This window comes from Pinus tabuliformis, chromosome 6 (assembly GCF_031772625.1).
Source record: "Pinus tabuliformis cultivar Carrire ecotype Pingquan chromosome 6, CPIR1, whole genome shotgun sequence".
In the NCBI taxonomy this organism is placed as follows: domain Eukaryota; kingdom Viridiplantae; phylum Streptophyta; class Pinopsida; order Pinales; family Pinaceae; genus Pinus; species Pinus tabuliformis.
Window position 1 is genome coordinate 667,341,668 of NC_142292.1, and position 27,009 is coordinate 667,368,676.

Sequence of the window (27,009 nt, forward strand, 5' to 3'; positions counted from 1 at the left end):
ACAAAAAGAGGTAAAATGTGAGGACTGGCAAGGTTGCCAAAAACCCGAATATAAGTGAATGACTCCTCCCCGAACCACCTTCCTAATGACATTAAGTCATTATTAGCTTCTATAGAGATTCTGGGCACTTTGTTACCAAAAACCTCTTGGTGAATAGGGAGGATGAATTCATGACAAATATTATAAAAATGAGAATGAAACTTGGATTCCCACAAGATATCATGGAAAATATGAATGGGGGTAGGATCCTGAATTGTCCATTTCCATCCCATGGATGAAAAATCATATGAAAAACAAATAGCATCCATGACATAAACGCTCATAAAGAAAGGGGGAAGAGCTCTATCATTGATATTGCGCTTTTGTCTGTAGTTTTGAATTTGAGTAGTTAAATTATTAGACAATATATTTTCCCAATCCATAATATAACCATCTGAAACATCTTCCATTAACATACCCATTCTTTTGAGAATCTTTGTGTATTAGGGTAACCGTATAAATGACACATCATAATAGCGACATGAGAGAAAGCTCCAACAAGAGAAGCTAATGAATACATACCCTTATTCTCTCTCGTGTGCTTGTTCAAGTCCCTTCTCCATTATCTGATAGGCTCTGCTAGGCTTGGATTCTCATTCATAAATTTATGGACAAACTGAGTGTCATACTTTTTCTGCAGCAACGACAAGTGGTACATTTTCCTCAAATCTTCGGCCTTGAATGATTCGATGATTGTCTGCTTTGGAGTCATGAAAACCCTGTCTGTGATATCCAAATGGTCGATGACCCATCTCACCATATCCGTGTAGGGCAATATTTTAGGACGAGCTGCAATTCTATGTAAAAAGGAATTGGGCACATCATTCCATGTAGACTCAACATCTGGAGTTGTAGTATCTGCAGTAGCACTTTCCTTCTCAACTACCCTAGGATTTTCATCAACGAACAATTTGTATATGATTTCCCAAGAGGAGGACCCTGTGTCTGGTGTGCATGCAGTGTTTGTGAAAACGGTGACATTTTGACAATCTCTTCAAGAGGTGAAACTATTTGTGGTTGAACTACAAAGTTCTTCTTTGATTTAATAATTCTTGACATCTCTCTCGACTGTTGTTTGTCAGGATTTACCTGTTAAGAAAAAAAACAAGGATGAACGGCAAGGATTCATAAATGCAAATAGCCTTTTAAATTCAATGCGAGTTTAATGAAAAATCCTTTGGCATTGCATCAAAATCATAACAAATCATTTAGTACCTCGAAACCATAATTCACACAAAGTGGTGTTGGGAACAGGTTCCCCCAAGAGGCAGTTTTGGGGCTAAAAGCCCATGCTTTGTGGCAGAAGGTCCAAATTTTGTAATAAAGATGTAAAGTCTCCGCATTTTGTGGTCTTGGAGTGCGAATATGTCAAAGGGTTGTCCACGCTTGTGTTGTAAAGTCTCATGTCGGTTGTAAAGATCCACCTATGGTTCGCGGACCATGGGATTGTATAAAAAGGGAGTCTTAGAAGAGTCTAAGGGGGAGATAGGAGTAGAAAAAGAGTTTTGGGTAAGAAGTTCTAAGTGTTCTCGGGTCTTAGCATAGGTAGAGGCTCTGCAACTAAGTGCACATAGGCCTAGGGTGGAAGTCTGCAGCTGAGTGCACGAACACCTGCAGCTGTGTGTGCAGGGTGGATAGAGTCTGTACTAAACTTGAGATATCAATAAAGAGAAGTATTCTACAAATCACTATGTATTTTGTCTCTATTTAATGCATCTGATAATATTATGATACAATCTGGGTTTACATTATAATGCTTATTTAATGCGCGAATGTATTTGATTATATCTATTAATTGAATGCGAGCAAGAATATAAGATTAAGCGAAGATAACTGTAAATGCATGGTAGAGTAAGTAACACTTAAGATAACTTGGGAAATTATACAATAACGTAGCCACAAAAGTGCATAAGTGCCTGGACCTTGGGTTAGGGCTGTGCGAAGATCAGTTGGGTACCTTCGCGGAGCTACTGAAGGACGGAAGAGAAGGAACATCAATGAGCCGTAAAATCTTATCGATCTACATGAAGGCAGGATCAGGAAGTATATATCAACATCACAACCATCTCAGGGTGCTGAAACTTGGTTCCTTCATCTCCCCATACTGCTTCGGGTGAGACTTCAGTCCGTGCTCCGTGGGTTGATGTCGAAAGGGCCAGTAATGTAGGGATTTGCTTGGATGACTAATGTTGAACCTGGGTCAGGGCCCATCAAGCCAACAAATGGTTCCATTTCCGGGACCAGGATTTGCATGAGAGATGTGTGATGTCGTATCATTGGAATCCAACTAAGAAATAAATTGAAACTTAGTTGGATAGAAAGATCCGCGAATTTATGGCGTAAGAAAACAAGAATCCGTGATTAATGAAAGAATAGTGGTTGGACAGATACTTGTACATAGAAATGCATGAAATCTTCTTTTGTTCCTTCCCGGTTGAGTTATACGAGTGAATTGCGAAGTTGGCAGACGGACAAGGAAGGTGGAGGCTTAACAAGCCGATTGTTTGGACATTGGAGCTAGTAAGGAGGTTGCAAGCTTCTAAAGATAAGATTGCGCTCGTGGTCAACCATTGGATCGACTGCATCATGGGATGATTTGTGACAGAGTTCGTGGTCAATACCTTTGTCAGTTACAGCGAAGCAGAGCGTCGCTTCTTCAAATGACCACGAGGTAAGTATTTAAAATCACTCAATACTTGGATTAAGCTACTCTTCTGTGAACAACGGGTTATGTTGTTACCTTGATGTTTGGAGCTATGTGAAGCAAGAAACCTTTCAAGGACAGAGGAAGAAGAGGTCCTGAGTATAGCCCACTGATCGAACCTCCTTTAAGTGATGACGAAGGAACACGACAGATTTCTCCCTTGAGCGCTAATTAGTTGATAAGATAAGGGTTCCTAACAATACCTACACCGCCTCCACCCTCATCACATCCATCCACACCACCTCCATCCTGGCCTCCACCTCTCACCCCATCACCCACACCACTGCCACCTCCACTCTTCAATATGGCAAACTCCATAAAACTATCTGTATTCAAGGGCATAGGGAATGAGGACCCGAACCAATTTTTGTTCATCATAAAGACTCTATGGGAAGCTCAGGGCGTCGTGGATGATCACATGAAGAAGGCGACATTGGTTAGTGCTTTGCAGGATCGTGTGCTAACCTAGTAGAACAAGTACTCTAATGATAACCAGGAAGCTATGCTGGCAGAGATCTAGACCATGATGAATAAAGAATTCAATAGGCCTAAGTATGAAGTGAAGTTGATTGTGGGATTCAAGGAAATCGTGATGAAACCAGGTCAGACCCCTTGGGAGTTAGATCAAAGGTTGAAGTTTAAAATCCGTGAAGCTAATATGAATTTGACGGATGGGCAACACCGCAAATGGTTCGTGGATTTTCTCTTGCCTCACCTAAGGGTTGCGCTGTCACAACAGAAGATTACGACTCAGGCATAAGCCTTGAAGATTACAATGAGACTGCATGAAATTCTGATGCAAGATGCAAACCTGGGGGTTCAACAGATTCATGCACAGTTGCAAAACCTTTGTCTCGAAATGCAAAGTCTAAAGCAGGACAAAATTGCTCGGCCAGAGGTGTGCGAAGAAGTTTGGTGCATAAAATGCAAGGGTCAGGGGCATGACAAGGATCACTGCGTTGTTTTCACGAACTATGTTGGAGCAGGAGGACTAATGCCTCTACAACCAGAGGCCACGGCAGGGCCAAGTGCAAGGCCTATGCTATGGTGTGCTATATGCAGGGAAACATATGATTGATAATTGTCATTTGCTACAAAACTTTGTACAAACACTGCAACAACTGTTCTGCAATTTCTGTCAATCAATAGGCCATGACAAGCACAATTGTCAAAGTTACGAATTGATGATGGATAGGACACCCGCATATAGAGTGTAGACAAGAATTCGGCCTCCAAACCAAGGCGTTGGGGGAATGTGAGGTGAGTATTAGGGGCATGGCCGAGGACGAGGTGGAGGAGGGCCTAGGAGAGGCCAAGGATAGCTGATTTGTTACAATTGCAGAGGCCCATGACACTATGCGAGGGGTTGTCTGAATCTGACACGATTTTCATGCCGCTACTGTACTCAGTTTGACCATACAACTTAGGATTGCCCAATATTGTTGGCTAAGATTCGTGAAAAGGGGGCGCAGCCTTCACAGCTGATGTAGAACCTCCACATGATGAGGGTTGAGCCTCCCGAGGAAGACCTTAAGGTAAACATTATGCTGCGTAGCGGAACCACGACTGGGGAGGATAAATGGAAGCAGCCTGCATAAGGTGAATGGGTCTGCAAAGCACCAAAAAAGGAGACTGGGTTTGATTTGGAGCACGCAAAAGAAACATTTATGGAAGCAAAGAAAATCTTCATTGAGGCCTCTACCTCCGAAAGTCATGAGAAACAAGTTGAAGAAATGGACCTGTTAGCTGCTGAGGTGCAGTGCTACTATTTTTAGTGGAAATGTCCCCTATTTTATCTCCGATGGTCCTGTTAGCCCCGATGTCCTGATCCAAATGGATCCAAATATGCTCTCTAAGTCTTAAAAATCTCGTAAAATCATGCCAAATATCAAAACAATCGCATGAGAAGAGCCCTTAGAATGGCGGAAAAACACTATTAGGAGGCAAAAACCCAAGGAAACAGTGAAAAACTGAGAGTCGGAGGTCTAAACTGTGAAATGCACAGTAGCCATCAAATGTGGCCAATCAATGGTCCAGATCTGATTGGTGGATCGCAATCGGCAGTGGAAATTGGCAGATGGCAGCGTAGACTATATGGAACTTGCGATGGCCATCAGTGGAGTCAAAATGGACCGTCGATCATGTGTGCAGATCGACGACCCACGTTGCATCACAGAATCACAATCAGCCAACACAACAAAGTGCTCACCAAATGGCACGGGGTTATCGCGATATGCAATTGCAATCAATCGCATTGGAGCTTCACAGAGGAGCGGGGCTTATACCTATATAGATGTCCGATGCGATAAAATGGACCTGAAAGGGTTCTTTAAAGCTATTGTATATTATTTTAGATCCTCCATAAGCCATTTTTACGTTGTTTTCACAATTTTTAACGTATTTTAAAAATACAAAGGAGCAAGGCCGAAGCGACTTGCGATAGTGAGGAGGATGGACCTGATAGAGGAATAAACCATATTTAAGGGCGTTTGAAGTATGAAATCAACAATGTTTTGGCGGAATTTCACAATGTTGCAGCGTTTCTCTGTGTAAAACAAAAAACAATCATTTTTGGCATTCCAAAGGATTCCAAAGGCCGAGGCCCTCTTACGTCGCAGAATAGGCGGCCACCTTCCCTTTCTGCATTAAGCAATAATTGCTAATGCTAGAAGAGGGATTTGAGCAGACAGAGGCTAGGAGACAGAGGTCAGGAGACAGATGGCCGGAAGGGGAAAAAGCCACAGTGCAACACCGCTAAACCAATAGAAATAGTCATGGAGCGTCGCTGGCACGAGCAAGCTACCTGACAGCGTGGCAAAAAAATACCAGAAATTGGTTACTGTGTTTGTTAGAAGACAGAGGGGATAGATTAAAACCTCTTGAGCCTCAGATGGTTCGAGAGCATTGTAAAAAGGCCTATAAATGGCTGAAAGCTAGAAGAAACAAAGGTTTAACTTTTGGGGACTGCGGATACTCTGTTCCTCGCAGTGTCTCATCTTCATTCCAGTAATACAAGCTTCTTTTTTTGTTACATGTTCAATTTCCATTTCCTCCTCTGTTCTAAGCTTTCACTTGAATAGGTTATTCATGTTTTCTTCCGTGTCTAATGCTAGATAATTGTCATCTTATCTCTGTGTTGATAAATTAGATTTGCAAGCTTCATTTACTTTCTGTAGCTATCCATTCATATGCGTTTATGTATGCATCTGCTAGTACAGTCAGTATTCTCCATCTATACATTGAATCTATAAACTATTGAGCATTAGTGGTCTGAAGCCTTGTCAAGTTAAGGGTGTTCATGCATGTATGGAGTGAAAATAGAGTTGAAACAGTCATCTGATTTGATCCAAACCATCATCCATTCCAATAGTTCCGAGAACAATATTGAAGATTTATATGTTACTTGGCATCTCTGAGCTACAACCTAGGAGAGCTTCCTGGAGTGATAACATAATTGGCGTCGTTGCCAGGTAGAGGAAACTGAAGCTCAACTTCCCTGGGGAACAACACAGATCCAGCTTTGATGATAGACAAAGTCTGGACACTATTTCAGTTGTAATCATCTATCTGGAAACTCTACTGGAGGACAAACCTCTTGGCGACTCCACTCCATAGTGCTGGCTCAGTTTGTGAGGCATACTAGGAGAAATCCTCAGAAGCCACTAGCTGACCTGGTACCTGACCCTGAAAAAATCATCAAAGAAAGAAAGACATTGCAGAAAGGAGCATCAAGTTTAGGTAACTCTAAACAATATTCTATATCTCTTCAAGAAAATCCTGTACTAGAGCAAATACATGTTGAGAGTATAACATCTAATACTAGCAGTGAAGAAAAAATCTCAGAGACTCGTACAGCTCCTTATTCTTTAGGTTCTCCTTTTGTTGCAAGCCCAAAGGAAACCTCTCCTCCTATCCATCATACTCCTTTAGTCCTACCAGTCACTCATCAACCCTCTGTCATTCAGACTTCCAGTACCCTTATAGCCATCAGATCTATGGCAGGACCACAAGCACCTACCAAAATGGAAAGAATCATAACTGCTATGTATGGACCTCTAGTACTGCCCACTCCTTTGAATGCCATGCCTACTTGAGAATATCAAAAGTATATGCCTAAGTTCACTAGGACTGAAGGTATTACAGCTGAAGATCATTATATAGCTATGCTGATAACCTGGACATTAGTGAGGATGATGTGTGGGTGACAGTCTTTGTCCAAAGCCTAGATGGAGAGGCTAGGAAATGGTTCAGAAAACTGACCCCAAGGTCTATAGCAGATATTGAGGCTTTAGATGATGTATTCCTAAAGCATTGGGGAGATAAGAAGGATCTACTCTACTACCACACCGAGTTTGGCAACTTAAAGAGTGAAAATGGTGAGTTGTTGTCTGATTTTAATAAGAGGTTTAACCGCATGTACAACAAGATTCCAGCTTAAGTAAAACCCACTACCACCTCTGCTAAACTCAACTATGCCAGTGCATTTTATTCTGACTTCTGTCTACTATTGAGGGAGAGACGAGGTGCTACCTTGGCTGATATGCAGGATACAGCCTTGGAAGTAGAATCAAACATCTTCGCTACAGAGAAGCTCAAGGGGAATGTGGATAGAAGGAGACAAAGGGGTGAATCTTCATCATCTTTAGATCCCAAGATAGATAAAATGACCAAGATGATAGAGTCATTAGCCTCTGAAATCTCCAAATTAAAGGTTTAGCAGCACCCTGGGAAAGGAAGAGTTCCTAACACCTTTTCTCCTAGAAATCCAAATCCATATAGAAGAACTAATGACCAATTGCAGATTCTGCAAAGAAGCAAAGATGCCAATGAAGACCAAAGGGTGAAGACCCCTTTCTAGAACATAGTCACAGAAGAAGAACAGTTTGAAGAAGATGATGAGATCCATTGTATGGAAGACAAAGGCAGTGCCTCCCTTTTGACCTTAGTTGCCTATGAAAAATCATTATTCAATGACCAGATCAGCCAAGAGTGGGACGATGAAGCTGTTCTGCAAATTGATGTTCAACATAGATATGATCTGAGGTCGAAGATGAATAATGCCAAGGAAACTCCTTGTTCAGAGAGCTGTTGTCCCTACAATACAACAAGTTAAAAAGAAGAAACGACGAGTAGTTGATCCCATCATCCTCAAAGCTGCAGCTCATGAGGTAAGAGGCCTTGACAAGTCTCCTTCTCCTTTCAATTTGAATCAGAAATTTAGAAGCTAAGCATACCTATACCTTTGATTGAACTAGTGAAGAATGAGCCCTTCAAGAGATCTATCCTCGAGGCCCTTGAGCCTAAAGCCATCCAAGCCTCCACTGACTATGTAAATCTGTAAGATGACAAACCAGTTGTTTTTCTCAGCCCAATGATTGAAAATTGTGATGACATCTCCCCATCATTCTATGTCTCTTTCACTGTTCATGACAAAATCCTTCACAACTTCCTTCTGGACGCAGGAGCCAGCCATAATCTAATGCCCAAGGCTATCATGGATGTGTTGGGCCTTGACATTACCAAGCCTTATCATGACCTATTTTCTTTTGACTCCAAAAAAGTGAAATGTTTGGGATTAATCAAAGACCTAGCCATCACCTTGTCTCAGATGCCTATGAAGACCATGATGATAGATATTGTGGTAGCAGATGTACCCCCCAAGTTTGGCATGTTTCTTTCTAGAGGCTGGATCAAGAGATTAGGTGGAACATTACAAAATGATCTGTCCTATGCTACTGTCTGATTTTTTGGAGGTGAGAATAGGAGATTATACAGAGAAGCTTAGTTGGCTTATATCATCAGTGATGAAAGGAATCCCACTAATCATCCCATCTATGTTGTCGACACTAATTTTGGAGCCTGTATTCTTCATATTGAAGAATCCTAGTTGGCCTCCACGCGGCTTAAGAAACCGGTCTGCCAGATCACAGAGGAAGAAGCCCCACAAATTTGGGACATGTTCTTTGATGGAGCTTTCTCTAAGGAAACTGTAGGGGCAGGTGTAGTCCTTGTGTCCCCCACACAAGAATGCATTCATTTATCTTTCAAGTTAACTTTTCAGGTCACAAATAACATAGCAGAATACGAAGCCTTGATATTGGGCTTAAACGCTACTAAAGAAATGGGCATCAAAGGTCTGAAGGTGTTTGGAGATGCAGACCTTATCATTCAGCAGGTCAACAAAACTTTCCAAGCAAAGAATCCAAGGCTAAAAGCATACAGAGATGAGGTATGGAAGCTCAAGGACTCTTTCAATATTTTCAGCATTTCTTACATCCCTAGAAAGAAGAACCAACTTGTTGATTCCCTTGCTGTGTCCGCTAGCACGTTTATTCCTCCTTTGCCTCCTAAATTAACTTGTGAAGTTCAGGTGAAATGTAGACCATCTCTGCCTGACAATGTCAAATACTGGAAAGTTTTTGAATATGATGATGAAATTAATAGGTTTTTACAGGTCATTGATGAATTTTCTGAAATGCACATTGACCAAGAAAATGAAACCATTGAAGAATGCAACCAGTCCAAGCTAGAGGACGAGACTTGTCAAGATAGCATTGTTCAGCTGCCTAGTAACCATATACCCAAAGGATTGGTGCCCCTAGAAAAGATATTTGATCATAATGATGTACCTTATAAACCTGCCAAAAAAGAAAATGAGTCTGCTATTCATAGACATAATGTAGGCAGTCCAGCCCATCCAAAGTACATAAATCTGTCCACGCACTTGTCTTTTGCCCAAAGTTCCGAGTATTGCACCTTGATAAAACAATTTGTTGATATTTTTGGTTGGGAGTACAACGATCTAAAGACCTATGACACCAACATCATTCAACTTAAGATTCCACTAGAGAAGAACACCATCCCTTTTAAGCAGAAATTAAGACCTGTCAGCCCTCTCTTATTGCCTTTAATTGAAAAGGAAATCAAGAAGCTATTGGATGCCAAGATCATAGTTCCCCTAAGGTATTCAAAGTGGATATCTAACCTTGTGGTAGTAAGAAAGAAGAATGGATAAATCAGGCTTTGTTTTGACTTCAGGAATCTGAACAAATGCTCTAAAAAAGACAACTAGCCCTTGCCTAAGATGGAACACTTGCTGCAAAAGGTTTCAGGGGCTAGAGTCATGTCTTTCCTAGATGGATTTTCAGGTTACAATCAGATTGTTGTACATCCAGAAGATTAGGAAAAGACTGCCTTCACTACTCCTTGGGGCACTTTCATGTACTCCAAGATGCCTTTTGGACTGATGAATGCTGGGGATACTTTTCAGAGGGCCATGGACATAGCCTTTGTCGGAGAGAAGGAAAAGTTTGTCCTTATTTACCTTTATGACATAACAGTCTTTTCCAGTAGTCATAAGGACCATTTGCAGCTTTTAAAGAAGGTGTTTCTAAAGTGCAGACGTTTTGGAATTTCTATAAACCCAAAGAAGTCACAGTTTTCTCTAGAAGAAGGCAAACTGCTGGGACATATTGTTTCTACTAAAGGTGTGAAGATCAATCCTGCAAGAGTTCAAGCAATTCAAACATTGTCCATCCCAAGGTCAAAAAGGGACATTCAATCTTTCCTGGGCAAGATTAACTTTGTCAGGAGGTTTATTCCAAACTTCGCATAGCTAGTGAAGCACATCACTTCAATGCTGAAGAAAGGATCGGAAATAAAATGGAAAGATGGTGCAAGAAGCTCTTTTGAAGCCATCAAACAAGCTATCATGGAAGCTCCCACTCTAATCAGTCCAGATTATACCAGGGAGTTTTATATCTTCTCTTTTACCTCTTATGATACACTTGCAGCAGTTCTATTGCAGAAAAATGGTGAAGGGATGGAGCACCCTGTGGCCTTTTTCAGCAAAACTCTGAGGGATGTTGAACTAAGGTATGAACTTATTGAAAAACAAGCTTATGCTCTCATAAAACCTTTAAAGGCATTCAGAATTTATATTCTGCATTCCAAAGTCATTGCTTATGTACCTTCAGCCTCAGTAAAAGATGTTCTAACTCAGCCAGATATTGATGGAAAGAGAGCTAAATGGATTGCAAAATTCTTAGAGTTCAACATAGAGGTGAAGCCCATCAAGCTTGTCAAAGGCTAGGACTTGGCCAAGCTTATGGCTAAGGAAAATTCCAGTTTGTTAGACATCAATTGCATGGGTTCAAATTCAGGTGGTGAGCGGACAGAGGAAGCAACAGAAGAGCAAGAGCAGAATCAGTCTTTGGTTGAAAATATAGCCCCCTGTGAATGCTATTCCAGTGTAGTTCATTTTTTGTAGAAGCTAGAAGTCCCTCCAGTGCTTAGCTCAAGTCAAGCCTGGGCCATTAAGTTCAGATCAACCAAATTATGCATTAATAAAAATCCGCTTTATTGGAAAGACCCATCAGGGATCCTCTTGAGAGGTCTAGACAAAGAACAATCTGTGGAAGTCACGCACCAGTTCCAATATAGCATCTGTGGAGGGAATCATTATTGGAAAACCACAGCCCACAAGATCTTGAGAGTTGGGTATTATTGGCCTACTCTGCTTTCTGATGTGTTTTCTTTTGTGAAGTCTTGTGACAAATGTCAGAGGTTTGTAGGAAGACAATAGCTAAAATATCTGCCCTTGAAGCTAGTACATGCTAATGGTCCCTTCCAGCAGTGGGGTTTGGACTTCATAGGTGAGATCAATCCACATTCCAGTGGCCATCACAAATGGATCTTGGTAGCCACTGATTATTTCACCAAATGGATTGAGACTATACCCACTAAAAATTCTAATCACCAGGTTATCATAAAGTTCTTGAATGAGAATATTTTTACTAGATTTGGTTGCCCAACCAAATTAGTCACTAATAATGTAGCAGCCTTCAGGGCAAAAGAATTGGTGTACATGTGTGAATCCATGGGCATTCAATTGGTGCATTCTACCTCATATTATCCTCAAGGCAATGGCCTGGCAGAATCATCTAACAAGAGTCTTGTAAGGATAATAAAAAAAACTGTTGGAGGACAACAAAAAGAACTTGGATTCCAAGTTGAAGTCTACACTATGGGCTGACAGAGTTACCAACAAGAAGTCCATAGGAAATTTTCCATTTAAGCTGGTTTATGGCGCTGATGTTGTTTTTTCTTATCCAAATGATTCTCCCCATGGCCAAATTCTTGCGAGAAGTACATGATGAAGAGAATGACATAGCGAGGAGAATGAGTAACCTAGTTGAATTACAGCATATCAGAGAACAACTAGTTGAGAAGTCAAGAATTCATTAGAAGAAAATCAAAGAAACCTTTGATAGGAAGGCAAAAATGGACAGTTTTCAGGTTGGTGACTGGGTTCTCAAATTGGATGCATTGAAGGAAAAGAAGGGAAACCATGGTAAATTTGATGCCTTATAGACGGGACCATTTGTCATTGCTCAAGTTCAAATGAACAATACTTTAATTCTGTGGGGCTTCTTCCTCTATGATTTGGCAGACCGGTTTCCTAAGTTATGTGGAGGCCAACTGGGATTCTTCAATCTAAAGAATACATGCTCCAAAATCTGTGTCGACAACATAGATGGGATGATTAGTGGGATTCCTTTCATCACTGATGATATAAGCCAACTAAGCTTCTCTATATAATCTCCTATTCTCACCTCCAAAAATTGGGACAATAGCATAGGATAGATCATTTTGCAATGTTCCACCTAATCTCTTGATCCAGCCTCTAGAAAGAAACATGCCAAGTTTGGGGGGTACATCTGCTACCACAATATCTATCATCATGCTCTTCATATGCAACTGAGACAAGGTGATGGCTAGGTCTTTGATTAATCCCAAACAGCAGATCCCCCCACCAAATTGTACAGAATGAAAGTATTGTTCATCTAAACTTGAGCAATGACAAATGGTCCCATCCATAAGGCATCAAATTTACCATGGTTTCCCTTCTTTTCCTTCAATGCATCCCATTTGAGAACCTAGTCACCAACCTAAAAACTGTCCATTTTTTGCCTTCCTATCAAAGGTTTCTTTGATTTTGTTTTGATGAATTCTTGACTTCTCAACCAGTTGTTCTTTGATCTGTTGTAATTCAACCAAGTTACTCATTCTCCTCGCTATGTCATTCTCTTCATCCTGTTCTTCTTGCAAGAATTTGGCCACGGGGAGAATCCGCTGGATAGGAAAAACAACATCAGCGCCATAAACTAGCTTAAATGGAGAATTTCCTATGGACTTCTTGTTGGTAACTCTGTCAACCCATAATGCAGACTTCAACTTGGAATCCTAGTTCTTTTTGTTGTCCTCTAATAGTTTTTTGATTATCCTTACAAGACTCTTGTTAGATGGTTCTACCAAGCCATTGCCTTGAGGATAATATGAGGTAGAATGCACCAATTGAATGCCCATGGATTCACACATATCCACCAATTCTTCTGCCCTGAAGGCTGCTACATTATCAGTGACTAGTTTGGTTGGGCAACCAAATCTAGTAAAAATATTCTCATTCAAGAACTTTATGATAACCTAATGATTATCATTTTTAGTGGGTATAGCCTCAATCCATTTGGTGAAATAATTAGTGGCTACCAAGATCCATTTGTGATGGCCACTGGAATGTGGATTAATCTCACCTATGAAGTCCAAACCCCAGTACTGGAAGGGACCATTAGCATGTACTGGCTTCAAGGGCAGAGATTTTAGCTATTTTCTTGTTGTAAACCTCTGACATTTGTCACAAGACTTCACAAAATAAAACACATCAGAAAATAAAGTAGGCCAATAATACCTAGCTCTCAGGATCTTGTGGGCTATGGTTTTCCAATAATGATGCCCTTCACAAATGCTAGAATGGAATTGAGAGTCGGAGGTCTGAACAATGAAATGCACAGTAGCCGTCAAATCTAGCCAATCAACGATCCATATCTGATCGTCGGATCGCAATCGGCGGTGGTAATCAGTGGATATCGGTGCAGACTATATGGAACTTGCGATGGCGATTGGCAGAGTCAACATGGACCGTTGATCGAGCACGCAAATCGATGACCCATGTTGCATCGCAGAATCGGAATCAGCCAACACAACAGAGCGCTCACCAAATGGCCTGGGGTTATTGCTATATGCGATTGCGATCAATCTCATCGGAGCTTCACAGAGGAGCAGGGCTTATACCTATATAGATGTCCGATGTGATACACTGAACCTAAAAGGGTTCCTTAAAGCTATTGTATATTATTTCAAATCCACCATAAGCCATTTTTACGTTGTTTTCACGATTTTTAACGTATTTTAAAAATACAAAGGAGCAAGGCCAAAGCAACTTGAGATAGTGATGAGGACGGACCTGATAGAGGAATAAACCGTATTTAAGGACTTTTGAAGTCTGAAATCAACAATGTTTTGGTGGAATTTCATAGTGTTGCAGTGTTTCTCTGTGTAAAACAGAAAACGATCGTTTTTGGCATTCCAAAGGATTCCAAAGGCTCGAGGCCCTCTTACGTTGTAGAATAGGTGGCCACCTCCCCTTTCTGCGTTAAGCAATGATTGCTAACGCTAGAAGAGGGATTCGAGCAGACAGAGGCTGGGAGACAGAGGTTGGGAGACAGATGGCCGAAAGGGGAAAAGCCACAGTGCAACACCGTCGAACCAACAGAAATAGTCATGGAGCATCGCTGGCACGAGTGAGCTACCTGACAGCGCGGCAAAAAATACCAGAAATTGGTTACTCTGTTTGTTAGAAGACAAAGGGGATAGATTAAGACCTCTCGAGCCTCAGACAGTTCGAGAGCATTGTAAAAAGCCTATAAATGGCTGAAAGCTAGAAGAAACAAAGGTTCAACTTTTGAGGACTGTGGATACTCTATTCCTCGCAGCATCTCATCTTCATTCTAGTAATACAAGCTTCTTTTGTTGTTACAAGTTCAATTGCCATTTCCTCCTCTATTCTAAGCTTGCACTTGAATAGGTTATTCATGTTTTCTTCTGTGTCTAATACCAGATAACTGTCATCTTATCTCTACATTGATAAATTAGATTTGCAAGCTTCATTTACTTTCTGTAGCTAGCCATTCATATGTGTTTATGTATGCATCTACTGGTATGGTCAGTATTCTCCATCTATCCATTGAATCTATAAACTATTGAACATTAGTGGTCTAAAGCCTTGTCAAGCTGAGGGTGTTCATGCATGTCTGGAGTGAAAATAGAGTTGAAACAGTCATCCAACTTGATCCAAACCATCATCCATTCCAATAGTTCCGAGAACGATATTGGAGATTTATATGTTACTTGGCATCTCCGAGCTACAACCTAGTAGAGCTTCCTGGAGTGATAACAGGACCCATACATGATTACCACGTTCTGGGAGACCTACATGAAGCTGCTTCGTGACAGTAAGGTTGTGAAGGGCATGCAGGAACTGATCAATTGGTGCGCTGGTAAGGATGACACTACTAGTGAACCATGCGTGGTCAAGAAGCTTGGCAAGCACAAGGTAAGGACCGGGCGGGAGATGAGACTCACCACGCAGATAGGGGAATATGAGATGGACCAAGTTATCATGGATCTATGGTTTGATGTGAATGGTTTGCCAAAATATACCTGGGAAAGAATGGGGAGACATGCGCTCTAGTGGTCTCTGATACAATTAGAAATGGTGAATCAACAGAAAATTATCCCAATGGGGAGGCTACAAGGGGTCATAGTTGACATCGATGGCACAAGCACACTGGTGGATTTTGAGGTAACAGATATTGTGGATGATAGCAATCCCTACCCTCCGCTTCTTGGAATAGATTGGGCCACTGACATGAATGGGGTAATCAACCTGAAGAAGCGGAAGATGATATTTGAAAAGAAGTCGCTCCACATAGTGGTGCCACTAGATCCCGCGGAGGGACTGCGATATACAGAACCAGTCCGAGATTATAAAAGCGATGACAATCTGGACCAAATTTACAAGATAACGATGCGAGAATAGGATTGGGTGAATCTGATAGTCGACAGATGCATTGCATTGGACCATGAAAGCTCTTGCACGTCAGATTCAGATGAAGAATTGGAGCATCTGAAGTCGTTGCGCTATGTGTCATCCGAAGTTAGGGATCTGCCTCATTATGATGGGCTAACTAATGTTGATTGGTTTTTGGATGCATTTGAAAGAGAATTACCAGAGAAACATTTCTTCCAGGCCTTAGAATGGGTACTGTGCGCTACGCCTGCAAGATGGTGGGGTATGCACAAGGATAGTTTCAGTGATTGGCGTGACTATAGGAGGATGATGAGAATATGTTTTGGGTAGCCGAAAGTGCGGATGACAGATAAGTATGATGGAATATATGACCCACACGATCACCTAGCTAAATGGAATAAGGTTTATGGTGAAGAGCCCAAGCCTGAATGGGTGCATCTGTTTTGTCATACCTTGGGCGTCATACCAATGAATTGGTATTTGGAAATCGAGCTCTACCATGGAACTGAAGAATGGGACATCCTGCGCTAGGGATTTTTAATGACGTTCAACTTTGAGGATGGGTTTGACTGTATTGACGCAACACTACGGGAGGTTAAAGCAGCGATTTTATTATGAAACTAGCTCACAAAAATATAGAAAAGATAGATCAATGCCTTAGAATTTAGCCTCTTCGAGGGGGCAACCTCCTTTACATTACACAAATGAACAATTCTTCGATCATACAAATGACAATACCTGCTTTCTATTTATAGGAGTCTAAGGGGTCATAATATAATCAGCGCTGACATAACAATAATAATGTAAGGGAACAATAATAACAATAGTGGGCTTCTATGGGGCACAATAATAACAATATGGGGACTACATGGGTACAACAATATAATAAGGGGGTTGTACTAATAAAAATAAGGGGTTACACTAGTATTATAGGGACCTAACATGCCCCTCTCCCTCAAAAAGTGTTATCATCAACGCTTGAGTAGTTCTTGATGCTTCTGTACAAAATTCTTGTCCTCGCATGTGGAATATTCAGCGGGTAAATTCTTCCACTTGATGAGATACTCTGAAATTGATTGATTTCGTAGCTGTTAGGTTCTTGTTTCTATGAATGCTCCAGGTTCTAATATGATTTTTCCTTCGTCGTAAAGTTTTAGAAATATTGTTTGAACTGGGATCTTCTGCAACTTTTGAATGAGTGGCCACACTTCTTCATCCTTCTTCCATTCATCCCTTACTTCATGTATCCAATCTGGTTGGATAATAGAAATAACACACAACAATGCTTCCACATCCTCATCCTTTCTTGAGAGTGCATCTTGAAGTGCCTTCCCATTGGGTAAGGTCGCCATTTCTTAAGTGCATGTAGTATTGCCAACATTTCCTTCTCATAAATAGCTTGCTTGATATGTAGCTGTAAAAATACCCAATCACCTACATCAAAAGTTTTTTCACTATGATGTTGATCTACCTATTCTTTCATTCGATTATGCACCAAAGTGGCATTATCCTTTAAAAGTTGGAGAACTTGTTGTTCATGCTCGATTTGATCTTTCACTGCTTGAACATTTTTCTTCTTGATATGTCCTTTTATATTGAGAGTTTGAGTAGTGGTAATTTCTTCCAATGCTTTACAAGATATGGTCAGATTCATTTCTTGATGCTCGATGTGATCTTTCACTTCTTGAACATTTTTCTTCTTGATATGTCCTTCTATATTGATAGTTTGAGGAGTGGTTATTCCAGCTAATGCATTACAAGATATGGTTGGATTCATTTCTTCTTTCTCGATGTGATCTTTCACTTTGTGAACCTTTTTCTTCTTGATATGTCCTTCTATCTTGAGAGTTTGAGGAGTGGTAATTCTTTCCAATGCTTTACAAGATATGGCCAAATTCATTTATTTTTTCTCTGGGGTTGGTTCCTGGTGTATATCCTCTTCTTTTGATGTTTCTTAATCCTTTTCTTCCTCCTCTTTGTAATCTATGTAAAATAATTTATTCTCAATGCACTTATGACCTTTAGTGCATTTTCTATCACAATTGTAACAAAGTCCTTTTTCTCTTTTTTCTTCCAATTTTTGTGGTGTAAACCTTGCAAGTTGTGGAAGGCTAAGAGAAAAAACACTTCCATAATTATAGTCATGAGTGGTGGGATCCCTTGTTTCCATAATTTCGCTTAAATTTTTCTTTCCCACCTGAATGCCTTCTCCAATGAATCAGGTTCCCAAAGACGAACCTCATGTTAAAAGTTATCCTTTAAAGTACCTATGAAGACATCAATCCTTTGCTTCTCTACAATATCATTTACCCTTATATTCAATTTTTGAAAGTCCTTAATGTGCTCTACCATTGAACACTTTTGTTTGATATTTATCAATTGGCTAAAGAAGGTGTTTCTCTTTGTATCCTGATAATGTGCTATCATTTCCTCCGTGAAAATTGACCATGTGAAAGTGGTTTACGAGAACAAAGCCCTTTATACCATAAAAATTGATTTGGTTCTAAATAATTAGATGCAATACATACCTTTTGTAATAGTGGTACACCATGTAGATCAAAATATTTCTCCATCTGTAGTATCCACTTTACCGGATCCTTGCCATCAAACTTCCTCATCTCACTTTTTCTTGATTTTAGGAGCTCGATCTTGAAATGACTGTAACTTTGTACTTTCAGATCTTTAAGTTATGAAATTTCAATCTTTAATAGCCCTCTAAGTCCTCTTTATAACCCCACAATTCTGATCAAGATTGGATTCTCCAAGAAAGAGTTATGCCAAATCTCCCACAGTGACCTGCTTATAGACTAGTTTACTAGAGCGAACTTGTACGATGTGCCACGTCTCACTGTTTCGCCCTTAGTACCTGAAAATGATATACAGAAAACTACAGGAATTCCTCTTTCTAAAGCTTCTTAGGAAATTTCAATATGATGCTCAGAAACAAAGTTATGATGATTCCCCCCCAGTCACCTATTTGGAATGTAATTCGGGAGTTTGCAGAATCTCTAACTTCCTTAGATCATATCATCGAGAAATTCAGACCCAAGGTTCAGTGCGATCTCATCTCAAATGTTTTTTTTAGCTTTTGAAACATTGCATAACAAACGTTATAGTGAAAATTCCACGATGACCTATTTGGAGCAGCAAAACCCTAGAATCCAAAGCTTTGATACCAAATGTTATGAAACCAACGCACAAAAAGATAGAAAACATAGATAAACGCCTTAGAATTTAGCCTCTTCGAGGGGGCAACCTCCTTAACATTATGCAAATGAACAATTCTTCGATCATACAAATGACAATACCTCCTTTCTATATATAGGAGTCTAAGGGGTCATAATATAATCAGAGCCGGCATAACAATAATAATGTAAGGGCACAATAATAACAATAGTGGGCTTCTATGGGGCACAATAATAACAATATGGGGACTACATGGGTACAAAAATATAATAAGGGGTTGTACTAATAACAATAAGGGGTTGCACTAGTAGTATAGGGACCTAACAGATTTTTAGGATACCGCAAGATCCTTTGGACCTGATCCAACATGATTGGACTACCCAACTGAGCCATGCACTGGAATGCTATAACGTGACCATTGAAGAAGAAGACGAGGATCCCCAAAAAGTTAATATTCCGGAAACTGAAGGTCATCGCGAGGTTGAAGATATGCAGATAGAGGATCTTGACATAACTGCGCCGCTGAAAAGCAGGCAGATCAATATTAGCACAGAGGCAGAACCAAAATTTGCAAAGATTGGGGACTATTCGGATGATGTGATAGTAGACAAGCTCGCTGAGCTCCTTCGCGAATATCAGGATTTTTTGCCCACATTTTTTTTGATCTAAAAGGGATAATAGGAGACTTGGGTGTCATGAAGATCACCCTAAAACCAGACATGAAGCCTGTAAAACAAAGACCTTACCGCCTTAATCCTAAGTATAAGGAAAGGGTTCATGCTGTGTTGGATAAGATGGTCTCAGCGGGAATTATTGAACCAGTAGAAGAATCCAATTGGGTAAGCCCGATAGTGGTTCAAGAAAAGAAACAGAAAGAAGAAATAAGGATATGCATGAATCTCTGGAAGTTGAATGGTGCTTGCGTGCATGACCCCTTCCCGACCCTGTTCACTAATGAAGTCCTAGATAATGTAGGTGGCCAAGAAGCATATTCTTTCACTAATGGGTTCTCTGGGTATCATCAGGTCAAAATATCACTTGAAGATAGAAGCAAGACAACCTTTGTGACAGAATGGGGATGTTTTCAGTATACTGTAATGCCTTTTGGGCTGAAGAATGCGCCAACAATATTTTCACACGTAGTCATTGTGACTTTCAAAGACTTCATGCATAAGTTCCTATAGGTGTACTTTGACGATTAGACAGTGTTTGGATTGGTCAAGCGTCATGTGGCAAGTCTACGCTTAATGTCAGATACGTGTCGAAGATACCAAATCATGCTCAATCTGAAGAAGTGTCTGTTTTGTGTCCCTTTTGGGATCCTACTAGGGCATGTGGTGTGAAGATAGGAATTGATGGTAGACCCCGCGAAGATCGCGATGATAATCGACTTGGGGGAGCCAAGAAATGTGAAACAGCTACGCACAACCCTGGGGCATACCTGATACTATAGGAAGTTCATCAAGATCTATGCCAAGATCACTACACCCATGGAGAAGTTGTTGAAAAAGGATGCTACGTTCCATTGGAGTGATGAACGCCAGAAGAGATTGGACGTGCTGAAAGAGAAAATGGTCACCGCGCCAATCCTAGTCTTTCCGGACTAGAAGAAGGAATTTCATGTGCACGTGGACGCCTCATGTATCATGCTGGGGGTCATGCTGACATAAGTGAGCGAGGGAGAATTGGACCATCCTATAGCATTGACGATCAAGAAGCTGTCCAAGGGTGAGAAGAACTATTCCACTACAAAGTGCGAAGGACTACCCATGGTATATGTGCTCTAAAAGTTCAGGCACTATTTGCTGGGTGGAATTTTAAGATGTATGCGGATCATTCTACGTTAAAATACCTGGTTAATAATCCTGTGTTGGGGGGGAAGATATGCAAGTGGTTGTTATTATTCCAAGAGTATGATTTTGAAGTTATTGTGAAGCCTGGACTATTGAATGCGGTACTAGATCATCTGTTGCGCATCGAAATAGGAGAGGAGCCCACTAATTTGGAGGAAGGACTGCCTAACGCGCAGCCCTTTGCAATACGCGTTGAGGACAATCACTTTGAAGATATCATACAATTTCTGACAAGTACGGGGACTGCTCCAAAAGGGTATACAATCCAGTAGAAGAAGGAGTTAGTAGTGCATGCAACAGACTTCTCCGTCATTGCAGGAAATTTGTACAAAATGGGGTCGGAAGAAATATTGTGACGCTATGTACTTGAATTTGAGCGAAGTAGCATCCTTGCGGAGGCTCATGGAGGAGCTGTAGGAGGACATTATGCAGGAAAAGCGATAGCGCAGAAGGTTCTGTGTGCTGGATTGTGGTGGCCAACTTTGCATAAGGACGTGAAAGCATATTGTAGGGCTTGTGACTCATGTCAAAGGATTGGTAGGCCATTGCGGAGGGATGAACTACCATTGATACCGCAAGTGACATTACAACCATTCGAGAAATGATCGATTTACTTTGTGGGACCAATTCAGCCTCCGAGAAAGAAAATAGGTGCGTGGTACATCATCATTGCGACAAAGTACTTGACCTGGTGGGCAGAGGCACAACCTATGAAGGATTGTATCGGTGCGACATTAGTGAAGTTTCTTTTTGAATACATATTGATGAGATTTGGCTGTCCAAAGATATTGATGAGTGATCACGGTATGCACTTCCTTAATGAAACAATCAGTGCACTGACAGAAAAATTTCAAGTGTATAATTAGTAGAGCACACCTTATCACTCGCAGGCCAATGGGATGGTGGAAGCATTCAATAAGATACTGGAGAATTCACTGACAAAGGTCTACAATGCTTAGAGAAGTGACTGGGATGTGCATGTACCAACGATGCTATGGCCCAACAGAATGACTTGCAAGAAGTTGACTGGGAAAATTCCTTTTAGACTTGTGTATGGTGTAGAAGTTGTGATGCCAATGGAATACATTGCACCTAGTCTGCACATAGCGATACTCAGAGGAATGGCAGACCGCGGAGCCTTGGAAGAGAGGCTCACGTAGCTAGTAGAGCTTGAGGAGGACCAATTTCTAGCTGGATTTCATCAACAAGTTCAAAAGGAGCGCGAAAAGGCATGGCATGATCAATACATTAAACTGCCTACCTTCAAGGTAAATGATCTAGTTTTGCTATATGACAGCAAGTTTGATAAATTTCAGGGGAAATTTAGGATGCACTGACTGGGGCCCTATGTCATCAAAGAGATTACTAACAGTGGAGTAGTTCAGTTGGTTAAGTTAAATGGGGAGCGCTTCCCAGGAAAGGTGAATTGTAGCCGATTGAAGCCATACACTGGTGATCCGAATAGGTGACTATATGAAGGTAGCATAGTCTTAGCACTCCAGGCAACTGAAAGGAGGTGCGGGATTATAGACTACACTACTCGGGTTGGGAAACTTCATGATGAAGAAACTGCGTGGAACGAGGAGATGTCACAGAGACCACACAAACACATAGAAGGTTGTGCTACCTGGGGTAAAACCGTGCAAGTCAGCCAGAAAGTGACCATTAAAGTCACTGCTCATGATTTGATGACGAAAAAACAACCAAATGGAGAGGGGGGGGGCATTTAAGACAAAATTTATGGGTGAGATCCTTGAAAATATGCCACCAATCTAGCATTAATGAATCGATTTTTGGGGGAACATCCCAATTTGAATTCAAAATGGCCTATAAATTACATGTGGCTACCCAACGAAGAACACTTGGCATTTTGAGCATTGAGTTGTTGAGCTCTCAGACGCGTATGAACCATGAATTCTTTGAAGCTTTAATAATGAGTTCGAAGTTTGAGAAATTGCTAAAGGAGACACAAGAACTGTTGAATAGTGCCATGTCGACACCGGTAGAAACCGTAGATATTTGGGAAGCAGTGACAACCAAAGGGGTTGTGCCAAAGGTTGCTATGGAAGCAAAGGGAACTACTCTGGAGGTTGCAAAGATACCCAAGTCGCCACGGTCACCTAGACCAAGGCCTACCCAAACCCAGGAAGGCACGAAAGGTGCGAAAGGAATGCAGGCCATGACACCACTAGTGCACACGCCACCTAGGAGAAACCTGCCGAAGGACAAGCCCACCGCTCAAGAAAAGGGAAAAACAATTAACCTAGAACCGGAGGAGGAAGAAATTGAGGATATCCCAATGGACGATGAGGATCTTGTGATAGAAACGGACGATGTTGAAGTTGAGGGGTCTGACCCCATTGCTAAATTTCCTAAGTATGTCCCTCTGTGCAGGGCCAAGGCCAAGGTGCCTAAGGACATTGACAAGAGAAAGGTCACCTTGTACACACCTCTGCTGCTGGACAAGATTGTTTTTGAAGGACCACGTTTGGGGCGGATTCCAATGTCGAAATAAGAGGACTGGGACTTAGCTTACACCGAGCGATTCCTTCACTTGGCGATAGACCAGCTGATGCACTGAGTCCTCCATAAGACCATCAGGATGACCGTGTTGGAACCGCCAAAGTGACTCAAAGGCATGGATAAGGCAAGCCTGCTCAACCTGCTGTGGGTGTAACACTACAATCCCACACCCATTAACTTGCTAGTAATCAAGCAACTGTTGTGCTTGGTACATGATGGGTGTCTGTGGCTGGAGGAGCCAATACCCAGCACTGATAGACTGATCCATAGGATCACGAGGCTACCATATTTAAGGGAGAATTTGGCTATGATATTTGGTGGAAAGGTGAGTGAACTGGCGCTCGCGGAGGCCATGAAGAAGAAGTTTGAATTAGTAAAGAAGCCATGCGGCTATGCGATTACAAGTATTTTTGACCCTGCATTCAAAGTGACCACACAAATATTGGCAGGGAAGGTCATGCGAAAGTGTCACTCTAATGAAGTACCAGTGCCCATCATAGCTCTAATGGCCTAATGCGTGGAGGGGGTTTAGTTTAATTGGGCACACTACCTCTACAGTGAGTTCCTCATGAGCTACCATGAGGTGCAGGATCTCAACAAGACCTTCAACTATGCGTGGCTCTTGTTGTCCATCATGCTGGTAGTCTGGGAGCTACCTGAAGACAACCAATTTCCCTCGGTCGCGCCGGACCTGCCTGAGGTTGGGAAGTATGCTTCGCTATGGGAGAATTAGGATCCTCAGCGGATCAAGGACAACAAGATCTTTTGGATCTTGATGGAGATGAACATGCACATGGCCATCAACCACAAGCCATAGTTGTTGCCTACTGTATTTGATAAATTGCAGCAGTACGCAGAATTTAAGGCTGATTTTCACCATGTATCCATAAGGGCACGGAAGGACCCTGAGTAGGAGTGGCATGACTTTCCCTGGCAAGCACTTAATGATAGCTGACTGGCAGAATGGCACACTACCTTGGACTTAACGATGGGATCCTGCAAGACAATCGTGCAGCAGAAGAAGGATGAATCCAAGCTCAAGATGGAGCAGCTAGCTAAGAAAAGGAGAAAGGAGGCTGAGGGTAAGGCTAAGGTAGACCACATTGCCACACAGGAGACAGGAAAATAGGCAGGAGGAGAGGAGTGGGGCTCTAACAAGGAGAAGTTTCCCTCCCTAGAAGAAGAGGAAGAAGAGGATGATCAAATAGAGCAGGGAGGAGCAGACCTGCAGAAGCCTCTGTTCTATATCAAGTGTCCAAGGGGACAAGCAAAACTAGGGTCGCGAAGGAAGTCCAAGGCCAACAAGACATCCATGGATCCAATCACCCTAACAGAGGGGGATCTGAATGAAATTGGAGATACAGTGCGGGATGCCACCATGGAACTCCTGCAGCAGTTTGAGTAGCAGCAACAACAGATGTTGGGGGCCATTCAGGCAAATCTGTGAGAACTCAAAATTTGGGCATCACAGATTGGTATGGCATCCACTAGTTTGGCCATTGGTACTTCATAATCTATTGGGATGCTACATGTGAAGGACTCCTGAGCCATAGTGCTGCTAGATGGAGCAATAACGACAGAGATTGAAGCTGACAGGCCTGCTGTCAGCGCACTCAAGGGAGTAGGGTTGAACTTTGTAGCGCTTCCTAGCGAGGCACTCCACCTGTTGTAGGATGGGGTGATCGTAGAACTAAGGGCCCGTGAATAGTGTGCTTTACAATTGATCAGTGATCAGAAGATAAAAAATACTCAGATGGGTGTATAGTCGAATGGTCCCGAAGTTAGTCATTCCTACGGATGAGCCGGTAGATGTGCACATTCGCAAACTCTCTACGGGGGTGCGCGACGCCCACACAGAATTGGCAAAGGTTCAGTTGGAGATGAAACTTCAAATTGCAGAATTGTAGTTAAGGGCCTGACCTTCGACTCTGTCGAAACTCAAGGAGCTGCGTGCGATTGCTATAACAAAGGTAGTAGCGGTAGTAGAAAGTGTAGTGGCAGATTGCACAATGCTTTTCAAACAGTCGTTCGAAGTAATAACAAACCTACAAGAATACCCTACTATGCAAAGGCTAGAAACAGAGGCGTGAGAGTTGCAGCAACACTAAGATGAGGTAAAAGGGACAACGCGTACTGTTGCCCTCACATGGAGACTCGTGAAGCTACAGGAGGCCAAGGCATTGAAGGAGCAGGTAGATGCAACTTAACACAAAGAGGCAATGTTGAAGGCATGCTTCAAGCCTTAGTTGGATGAGGCCTACTTGATCATGACCTCCATTGAAGGCAAGCTGGCTAGTTTGCAGGAGACTCAGCAGAAGCTTCAGGCTAATAGTGCAGGGCAAAAAACAGAGCAATCGGTCAAAGAAATAAAGCAAGCGGCCGCATAGTGCACCACCGAGGTAGCAATCATACAGGTCAAGCTAGGGGGTCTTCGTGCCCGCAGAGTGACTCAAGGGCGAGTCACCATGTTTGTGTTGGGGGCCTGTTGGGAACGGGTTCCCCCAAGAGGCAGTTTTGGGGCTAAAAGCCCATGTTTTGGGGCAGAAGACCCAAATTTTGTAATAAAGATGTAAAGTCTCTGCGTTTTGTGGTCGCAGAGCATGAAGATGTCAAAAGGTTGTCCACCCTTATGTTGTAAAGTCTCATGTTGGTTGTAAAGATCTACCCATGGTTTGCGGACCATGGGATTATATAAAAAGGGAGTCTTAGAAGAGTCTAACGGGGGATAGGAGTATAAGAAGAATTTTGGGTAAGAAGTTCTAAGTTTTCTAGGGTCTTACCATAGGTAGAGGCTCTGTAACTAAGTGTGCAGAGGCCTAGGGTGGAAGTCCACAGCTGAGTACGTGGACCTCTGCAGCTGTGTGCGCAGGGTGGATAGCGTTTGTACTGAACTTGAGATATCAATAAAGAGAAGTATTCTGCAAATCACTGTGTATTTTGTCTCTGTTTAATGCATCTAATTATATTATGATACGATCTGGGTTTACATTATAATGCTTATTTAATGCGCGAATGTATTCGATTATATCTATTAATTGAACAGGAGAAAGAATACAGGATTACGCGAAGATAACTGTAAATGCATGGTAGAGTAGGTAACACTTAAGATAACTTGTGAACTTATATAGTAACATAGCCACAAAGGCACGTAAGTGCCTAGACCTCAGGTTAGGGTTGCGCGAAGATCAGTTGGGTACCTTTGCAGAGGTATTGAAGTACGGAAGAGAAGGAACATCGATAAGCCCTAAAAGCTTATCGATCTGCACGAAGGCAGGATCAGGAAGTATAGATCGACATCATGACCATGTCGGGGTGCAGAAACTTGGTTCCTACATCCTCCCATCCTGCTTCGGGTGAGACTTCGGCCTGCGCTTCGTGGGATGATGCCGAAAGGGCCAGTAGTGTAGGGATTTGCATGGTTGACTAACGCTGAACCTAGGTCAAGGCCCATCAAGCCAACAAGTGTATATTAATTATCAAATGTTTGTTCACATGGTGCTTTACCACATGTCATTATATCAACGGTTGCTATCGGAAAAATTCTATCGACTTTTTGTTATCGAATGATATGGCTAGAACCTTGCAATATGTGAACTCCGAAATCGAAAGTCATGTGATCAATCGCAAATGCGGAATGCAGGATGGGTGATATCGGGGAGTCGGGACTTGATTGAATGCAATATCGAAGATCAAAATTTTGTTATGGTATTTTATTTGAAATCACAAATGTCCATAACCCGATAGCGCTTCACATGTGGTTTAGTGGGATCCAATTT